The following is a 9,726-nucleotide window of genomic DNA, read 5'->3' on the forward strand; positions in this document are numbered from 1 at the left end:
AATTGAATTTACCAAAATTATCCAAGATGGTAAAATTAAAATAAATTATAAATATTAAAGAATTAATATTTATAAAATTATCTCAGCCAGATATAAAAGCTCGATAAAACCAAATAGGAGATAGAGCTTATAATATGAGCAAATAGTTAATAAAATATGTTTAAAAAGGGATAGTCCTTAATCCGCGGAGTTTCAAAGAAATACTTTCCTTCTCATCAGAGGGTAAGAATTAGCAAAATGCGGGATCGGATTTTGCATGCAGAAGTATTTGATGAAACAACAAATAAGTCAAAGATCTTATTTGAAAACAAAAAAAGTGAAACAGAGGGAATATGGTAAAGAAAAAGGTGATTACACACGAATGGATAGTCTGGTTGAAGATAAAAAATCCAGTGACGGTAAAATCCAAATGTAAAACTTCAAGAAAGGAAGATAAAAAATCGAGTGACGGTAAAATCCAAATGTAAAACTTCAAGAAAGGAAGATAAAAAATCCAGTGACGGTAAAATCCAAATGTAAAACTTCAAGAAAGGAAGATAAAAAATCCAGTGACGGTAAAATCCAAATGTAAATCTTTCTTGAAGATTTACATTTGGATTTTACCGTCACTGGATTTTTTATCTTCAACCAGACTATCCATTCGTGTGTAATCACCTTTTTCTTTACCCTATTCCCTCTGTTTCACTTTTTTTGTTTTCAAGTAAGATCTTTGACTTACTTGTTGTTTCATCAAATACTTCTGCATGCAAAATCCGATTCCGCATTTTGCTAATTCCTACCCTCTGATGAGAAGGAAAGTATTTCTTCGAAACTCCGTGGATTAAGGACTATCCATTTATCTAGTGTTTCCTTTTCAGATTAAATATGTTTTTAACTCATTTCAAAGTGTTTTTTAACATATTTTATTAACTGTGTGCTCATATATATATATATATATATATATATATATATGAAATATGTATATATATGATACATATATATATGAACCTAAGTAATGCCCATAGTTGGGCCACTTACGCCTAGCAGCAGTGTTCCAAGATTCCAAAATTCATGATGACGGCTTGATTAATATTTAGGAGCGAATCCTACACATAGAAATATATAAACATGTATACATACCTCATTTCATAGAAAAAAAAAAAAAAGATGTGAGCGAACGTAATGAAAGCCAGGTGAATAAGTTATTTTAAGCATCGCATATTCTTTTACACCTTATAAAAAAATATTGTTTTAAAATGTTGTACCTATTTACTATGCCTCCCCACGGGACAGAGTTAGACACCAGGGTCGTTTTTTAACGTGGAGAAAAGGTACAAAAATAAAAATTGTCTCAGTCGTGAAGGATTTCTCCTCCACCGAAAGAGAACAAGAAATAGAAGTGCAGAACAGATGCTACACTTTGATCTTGTTTATATATTTTATTGAGAAAGAAAAAATTGAACATAAAAAACGAACAAAAAATTCAATTCAACAAAATTAGGCACAAGGCCCTACACTTTGATCTTGACCAAAAGGCCAAGTATTTTACAAGTGTTTTAAAATGTTGTAAGCGAAGAGTTTGAAATACCTACCGTTACAGCGTCAGGAGTTCATTCACTCATGTCATTATCTGATCTCGGGTCATGGATTTTCTCACCTTTTTTTTTTTTTTTCATCCATGACATTATTTTAAAAAGAACCCTTATTAATCAATGTTATAAAACCAAGTCCGTTATTGATTATTCAGCTTTTCTTTATGCAAATGAATAAGACGAAGCGAGGTTGTCCTAAAAACGCAGAATAAGGTGGTTTTCTAGGATGTCGTGGCCAATGGACGGTTCATTATAAGCGTTTGGAATAATTTAGCAATGAGATTAGTTAAGACGAACTGTTTCTTTATAAGAGGTTACGTTTTTTTTTGTTTTTTTTTCTCTGTGTTAATAAAATGGAAACGATTTTCCCCCAGAGACTTTTGACATTATAGCACAATAAGTAAACACTTAAGCATTTTATATGCAAAGCTTACCACTTATAAGTACTACTAAGACATGTTTTGTTTTTTTTAATTTTAATTTGATTGTTCATGGGGATGGCTAAACAAGAACTTGTTTACATTGGATTTGAAGGCTACCATGTTGTATACAACTGGAAAGCAGGCCAGCGGAACAGTGTTCCACAGACGGACAGTTCTGGGAAAGAAGCTTTATTCTTGGAATCTGCATTTAGATTTAGGCACAGATAGAGAGTGGGGAAAATAATATATTGTGGTTGTAGATAGTTGAGTGTTTTTTGTGAAAGTTTGGCAAAGGAGTTCAGTCGAGCACTTGCCATTAAAATAACGATAGAACAGAGACAGGCTCGCAACGTCTCTTCTGTGAGAAAGAGGTTGTGAGAAAGAGGTTGTAGTGAAGAAAAAAGCATCACTTACTAGGTTTTAGAAGATGGTTTTGAATTCTATCAAGGTTGGATAGGGTACGCCGAGTAGCTCCTGCCCGGATGTGACAACAGTACTCCATTTTAGGGCATACTTTGCTCTTATAAAGATAGAGGATTGCATCAGCGGTGAGATACCTACTGGAGCAGTAGAGTGACCAACCATTTTTCCATCGATCTTGGCACCAGATTTGATGTATGTGTGATATTTCAGATCAGGAGTTAAGTTCAGTCCTAGAAGCTTGTCAAGACATGGAACTTCCTTAAGACAAGAGTCATTTATTTCAATTGGGGCCCCATAATACATACATTTTTGTCCCTGATTAATAATTCCTTTTTTTTCTAGTAGACATACTCTTTCAAATATATACTCCTATTGAGAAAGTAGCAATTCACTCTTCTTCCTTAATACCAAATCATTGCTTACTTTATTAATAGATTAACTTTTCTGCACGTAACTGATTTATTATTTGACTTTCTACATATTGATATTTACTACATAATACAACAGCTTATTTAACAATCCCTCTTTTATATTTAATGGTTTAGCGGTGTAATGTATGTATTTAAGAATTCAGGTGATCGCTCATCACCCTCTCAGTACAGGCCAATAAGTCTCCTGTGCGTCATGAGTAAGTTGCTGGAATCTGTGTTAAATACAGAAGTAATCAACCATCTCAACAAAAATAACCTTCTTAGTGACACTCAATATGGTTTCCGTTCTGCTAGATCTACAGCAGATGTGCTTACAGTTATATCTCATAGGATTAGCAAATCTCTCGATGGAGGCAACCTTTCTAGGGCAATTGCTCTTGACATATCTAAAGCCTTTGATAGGGTATGGCATAAAGTTTACTTCATAAGATCTCTAGCTATGGTATTGCTGGAAATGTCTTCTCAATTATTAAATCATTTCTTTCTGATAGGTTCATAAGAGTAGTAGTTGAGGGGCAAAAATCAGAAGCTCACAGTATTAATGCCGGTGTCCCTCAGGGGTCCATCCTGGACCCAACTCTTTTCCTGATCTACATTAATGATCTTCCAAATCACATCCTTACATCATTTGTAGACATCTATGCTGACGACACTACCATTTATGGTAGTACATCTAAGACAGTAAACGACCAAGTTCTCTCCAATTCTCTCTCCTCTGATCTTGAGCATATAGTACAATGGGGTAAAGAATGGTTGGTTACTTTTAATGCATCTAAAACCAAGCTTCTCTCTTTACATCATCAACATTCTGATCCACATCTGACATCAATTGAAATGAATGGCTCTCGTCTTCAGGAGGCCTCAAGTTTTGACAAACTTCTTGGCTTGACCATTACTCCTGATCTTAAATGGAACACGTACATCAAATCTGTTGCCAAGGCCGCTGGAAAAATGGTGGGATCTTTCTATCGATCCGGTAGATATCTCACTGCTGATGCTATTCTCTATCTATATAAGAGCCAGGTACGTCCAAGGATGGAATACTGTTGCCACATCTGGGCAGGAGCTGCTAGAAAGGACTTGGCCTGCCTTGATAGAGTTCAAAATAGACTTCGTAGCCTCGTAGGAGATGTCCTTTTCTCTTCCTTGCAACCTTTATCTCACAGAAGAGATGTTGTGAGTTTGTCTCTGATGTATCGTTATTTTCATGGAAAGTGTTCGAATGAGCTTCAATCTATGGTCCCCCCTCGCCAAACTTTCACAAGAAACACTCGTCTAGCTGTAAACACTATCAATAATTCCCCCCACTCTTTATCTGTGCCTAAACCTAAACGTAGATTCCATGAACAAAGCTTTTTTCTTAGAACTGCACGCCTGTGGAATTGTCTTCCGTTTTCCTGCTTTCCGGCTGACTACAATATGGTTGTCTTCAAGTCTAACGTAAATAAGTTCTTGATGAGCCGTTCCATATAAGTTATCAACTTTACCAAATTTTCATTACTAATGATTACTATAATGTCCAATTTCTACTGTACACTCTTTAACCCTTATCCTTGAGTGGCCTCTTGGCCTTGATAATGTGGTGATGCCTATGTAAAAAAAAAAAATGTATTTTAATGTAATAAAGACGCAAGCAGAAAGACCTTGCTCTAATTTTACAACGACAAATGTGGCAAGAGGCCAGGAATGCATGTTAATAAAATAAAAAAAAAGAACGTATTCAAATAAGAACATAAAGAAAAGGCAAAGGGCGAGATCACGTGAGAGGAGATATGCCGATAAAGAGAAAGTCGCTTTAATAAGAAAGTTATTTTAAGAAAATTATAACACTCCTCCACTTGAAACAGGGATTATTATTAGAAAATTTATAAATCCAGCCGCTGGACTTGTTTATGAGTTCTGCTAGATCGGCAGAGACGCAGCTCCCCGACTGGAAGAGTCAGAAGTCTCAGACTTTGAGGAAATATGAATCTGAGGACTTGCACCAGGGGAAGATTTCAGATTTTCGGGGGCCATGTTCGCAGCAGAATCCTGAGGTCGATCTGGGCATGGATTTTCACCAGAATCCTGAGATTGTGGAAAACAAGCCAAATTTCTCAACACTGCTGAATCCTCCCGACTATCATGATGTCGAATCCCAGCATGTGTAGGGTTCGCTTTGAGGAATTCCACTACCTCAATAATAGGGTCATACTTGCTCCTGCCACCAAATTGTTTTAATAACACTTTGCCAGGTTCACAGGCAATGCAATACTAATGGAAGAGCACCTTTCAAAATTGAACATGCGTTCGTGAGGGGTGGTATTAGTGGTTGTGCATAGAAGGGAGCGAATAGCACATAAAACATTGTGTAGAATGTCGTCCTGCCGTGCGTTAATGGGTAATCGTTGAGATTCCAAAGCTAATAAGATAGTGTTCCATATAATTCCATTATAGCAAACACATTGGCTGTTACCTCTTGGGTTATAAGCAGTAGAGTTACTGGATCCAATCCCAAGTCGTAACAAAACTCGCTTGAATTCTCTCAACAGAAACGAAGTTCCCAGATCAGAATAGATAAATGAAGGAAGTCCGAAGATAGAGAAAACAGTCACCAGGCACTGTATCACAATTTGAGAAAAGCAATCACGACAAGGGAAAGTGAAAGGAAATCGACTATATTCGTCAACAACAATAAGTATGTGACGACAACCTGACGAGGATACCGGAAGATGTCCTTTGTAATCAACAGAAAGACGTTGAAACAGGGCAGTAGAACGAATAAGAATATGATTAGGGGAATTAAGGAATTTGGGTTTTATTTTGACACAAGTAGTACATTCAGAAGTCACGTGCCGGACTTCATCGATTGAATATGGTATATTTTGTGACCGTACAAAATGCCAAAAGCGTTGTACTCCAGGATGTATTAAAGAATTATGAATTGATTTTAGTTCCTCCAGGGAAGAAATAGCGGTACCACATGTTCACGATAACGTATCAACGACAACATTTTCATACCCAGGACAATGTTTTATATCATATGAAAAAGGAAGAAGTTCCATTTTCCACCGTATAATTTTATCGTTTTTTTATTTTTCTGTGATTAGCAGGTTTAAACATGAAAGATACGGCTCACTGAGCCGTAATAATAGTGAAATGTTTCCCAGTAATGAGGTCTCTTCATTTACGAACACATTCTACTATGGCATACACTTCTTTTTCGAGTATATGAAGTCGTTTCAGAGGGGTTTAATGACAGAGAAAAGAACGCTACAGGTCTCCCAGCTTGTAAGAGAGTGCCTCCGATAGCTTTTTCTGAGGCATCGGTTTCAATAACTGTTATATTCCTAATTACTTAGGAAATAAAGACAAACGTGAGTTACACCGAGTGGTATGTGTAATGGGGTTTATTTATAATACAGAAACGTAAGGCTGCTCGCCTAAGGTAAATAGAAGTACATAGTAACAAGTATGGGGAAGAAAGTCTGATAATCAACACGTAAGACTATCCGTCTTACTGCGACTGCTTGTCTGCCGCTGTCTGCCGCTGTCTGCCAAACAGTCCAATATATATATACAGTTTGTAACCGGTGTATAGCCAGTTATGTTCCTTCACAACACCTCCCCCTGAAGCTGAAATCTTCCTGATTTTAGCTTAAATACCTCTTCCTTTTAGGGTCAGGGCTTAATCTCCTGGTAACTTTTCTCTTTCTTGCGCTTTTCCTTCTGGTCAGCGTTACCCGGGGTAAAGGTTTCTGTCCAGCCCGTATGGTCGGTTCAGGCGAAATATTCATTGTTTGCGGTACACACGCTGGTTTTGGTATATCAAAAATATCGCACAATGTTTCCATTGGTGTCTCTTCCACATTTGGAGACAGTCTGGGACGTATTTGATTTCTGTGTCTTTTGCAGACAAAACTTAATCCTTGGATGGTATAGACCATGCTCCCAATCCTTTTTTTGATAATACCTTCAACCCACTGATTTCGTCCATTTTGAAAATTTTTGAAATATACATTTTCACCTGGGGAGAAGCACTTGGTATTAAGGTTTTCTTTTTTGAAAACTTTCTTTTTCTCTGGTAGCAGCCTATCGAAGACAGATCTTATCTTTCTTGCAAACATTAGCTCAGCCGGGGAAGAATTGACATTATTATTAGGATTTGGTGTCACCCTGTAAATTGCTAAAAATGTTTGAATACATTGTTCGTCTGTGTCCGTAGTAAGATTTTTCTTAAGTGCCCTTTTAAACGTATCTACAAATTTTTCGGCCAACCCATTCGATCGTGGATGGTACACAGGTGTTGTCATATGTAGAATATTTAGTGAGTCACAGAATTCTTTGAATTCATGAGCAGTAAATGCTGTTCCATTATCACTCACTAAGGTTTTTGGCACTCCAAAACGGCTAAAAATTTCATTAAGCGCACTCACAGTGTTTTTTGCTGTTGGATGTCTAAACTTAAATATTTCTGGCCATTTTGAAAAAGAATCTACAATAATCAAGTAAAAATAACCATTTATAGGTCCCGCATAATCAATATGCAGACGTGACCAGGGTAGGTCCGTCTTTGGCCATGGCGTCGTTTTTACTGGAGGATCTCGAGCTGCTAATTGACATCCTCTGCATGTCTTGACACATTTTTCAACTTCCTTGTCCATACCAGGCCAGTACACATATCCTCTCATAAGGGATTTCATTCTCGAAATGCCCGGATGACCTGTATGAAATTCCTTCAGAATTTTCCTCTGTAACGTTAGTGGAATTACGATCCTCTCACCATACATGAGCACATCTTCACAGATGGAAAAAGGCGTTGTTTGATCTACCTTTTTATTTTTTTTTATCCATCCCAATTGATTTTTCATTTTCTTAATGAAAATGTCATTTACTGCCTCTTTTTTTATTTTTTCGAAAGTTACCGGAAGTTCACGTATCATATTACACATTGAACTTGTACATTCACTTTCGTCTTTAAGCGCAGCAATTACCGTTTCTTCGAAACTTTCGCTTCTTTTAGGGATCAACCGTGATAATGCATCTGCGTGTCCTAACTTTTTTGAGGATACATGTTCCATCTTAAACTGATAGTTTAAGAGGGTTACAGCCCATCGCTGTAATCGATTCGCAGTATGTGTGGGAATGCCTTTCTTTGATCCAAATATGGTAAGTAGGGGTTTATGGTCGGTTTGCAAAATAAAAGATCGTCCATGGAGAAATCGATTGTACTTTGTAATTCCAAATATTATCGACAGCGCCTCTTTTTCAATTTGGCTGTAATTTTTCTCCGCTGCAACCAACGTTCTTGAAGCATGGGCGATAGCTTTTGTCCTACCATCCTCATACTTGTGAAGTAATACAGCGCCAACACCGTAATCACTGGCGTCCGTTGCTAGTATTAGTTCCTTTTCTGGATTGAAATGTGCCAATGCTAAGTCTGACAGTAGACATCTTTTGATATTTTGGAAAGCAGATTCACATTCCTTATTCCAGTTCCATTTAACACCCTTTTTCAGTAACTCGTTAAGAGGAGCTCTTAAATTATGTATGTTAGGGATGTAAATTGCATAGTATTGAACTAATCCCAAAAACGATTTTAATTTTGTCACTGAATCTGGAGCAGGCATCTTTTCAATTGCTTCAGTCCTTTGTGGATCCGGTCTTCGACCCTCTTTGTCGATTATTTGACCTAGATATTTAATTTTTTTCATAAAAAAATCGCATTTTTCTGGGCTCAATTTAAAACCAAATTCCTGTATTCTTTTGAATACTTCTTTTACATGCTTCTTATGATCTTGCAAATTTTCACTTTTAATTAGGATATCGTCAAGGTAGGCCATTGAAAATTCCAACCCTGCCAGCATCGTGTCCATAATTTGCTGGAAAATAGCAGGAGCAACCTTTAATCCAAAAGGAAGCCTCTTTAGCTTAAAAATGCCCTTATGAGTATTTATGCCTAAGTATTTGGAGCATTCATCGCTGATCTTAATTTGCAAGTAAGCATCTGAGAGGTCTATCTTAGAAAAAATTTTTCCTCCGTTAAGCTTAGAGAACAGATCTTCTGCGGACGGAAGGGGATAATTATGGTCCAATAGACAGTCATTTAAACCCGTTGAAAAATCTCCACAGACCCTTATTCTGTTATTTTTTTTTTCTTTACATACACGGTTGGACTTGCCCAATCTGTGTGGTTAACTTTTTCAATGACTTCCAGTTGTTGAAGTCTATCCAACTCTTTTTCGATTGCGTCCATCGCTGAAAAAGGCACATTCCTTTTAGGTTTGAATACTGGAGTGGCATTTTTCTTTAATTCAAATTTTGCCTCTGTCTTAATACAGAGTCCTAGTCCTTCGGCAAAAACATTGGGAAATTCAGTTTTCAAATCCTTCAGGAAGTCTTCCCTTTGGTTTGCTTTTTCTGCAGTTAAAACGTTACAAAACGAATTTATGGGTTTCTCCCATAAATTAAACAGGACAATCCAATCTACCCCAAACAGGCATGTATTCTTTCCTGGTACGACGTACACTTTGGATTTATGAGTCTGGTTAGCGAATGTCACTTTGCATTTTAATTCTCCCTTGAACTCTAATCTTTTGCCGCACACACTTCTCGCCGTCTTTCTGGTTTTCGTTAATTCAGGTCGACCTATCCTTTTCCATATATCTTCATTTATAATACTAATATCTGCACCGCTATCCAGAAGCAATGTAACCAGATGTCCATTTATCCGAACATCAACATATTTCCGTCTTTCGCAGCTTTTTTCTTTATTCATGCGAAGCGTATTTACATTATCGGTCCCTTGTCTTTTCTTCTGGGCACAGTATGTTCCCTTGTGACCTCTGAGACCACATTCATAACATATTTTGTTCCTAAACCAGCAGGTCTTATTGTTGT

This window comes from Euprymna scolopes, chromosome 2 (genome assembly GCF_053919585.1).
Source record: "Euprymna scolopes isolate OS-2025 chromosome 2, ASM5391958v1, whole genome shotgun sequence".
Lineage (NCBI taxonomy): Eukaryota > Metazoa > Mollusca > Cephalopoda > Sepiida > Sepiolidae > Euprymna > Euprymna scolopes.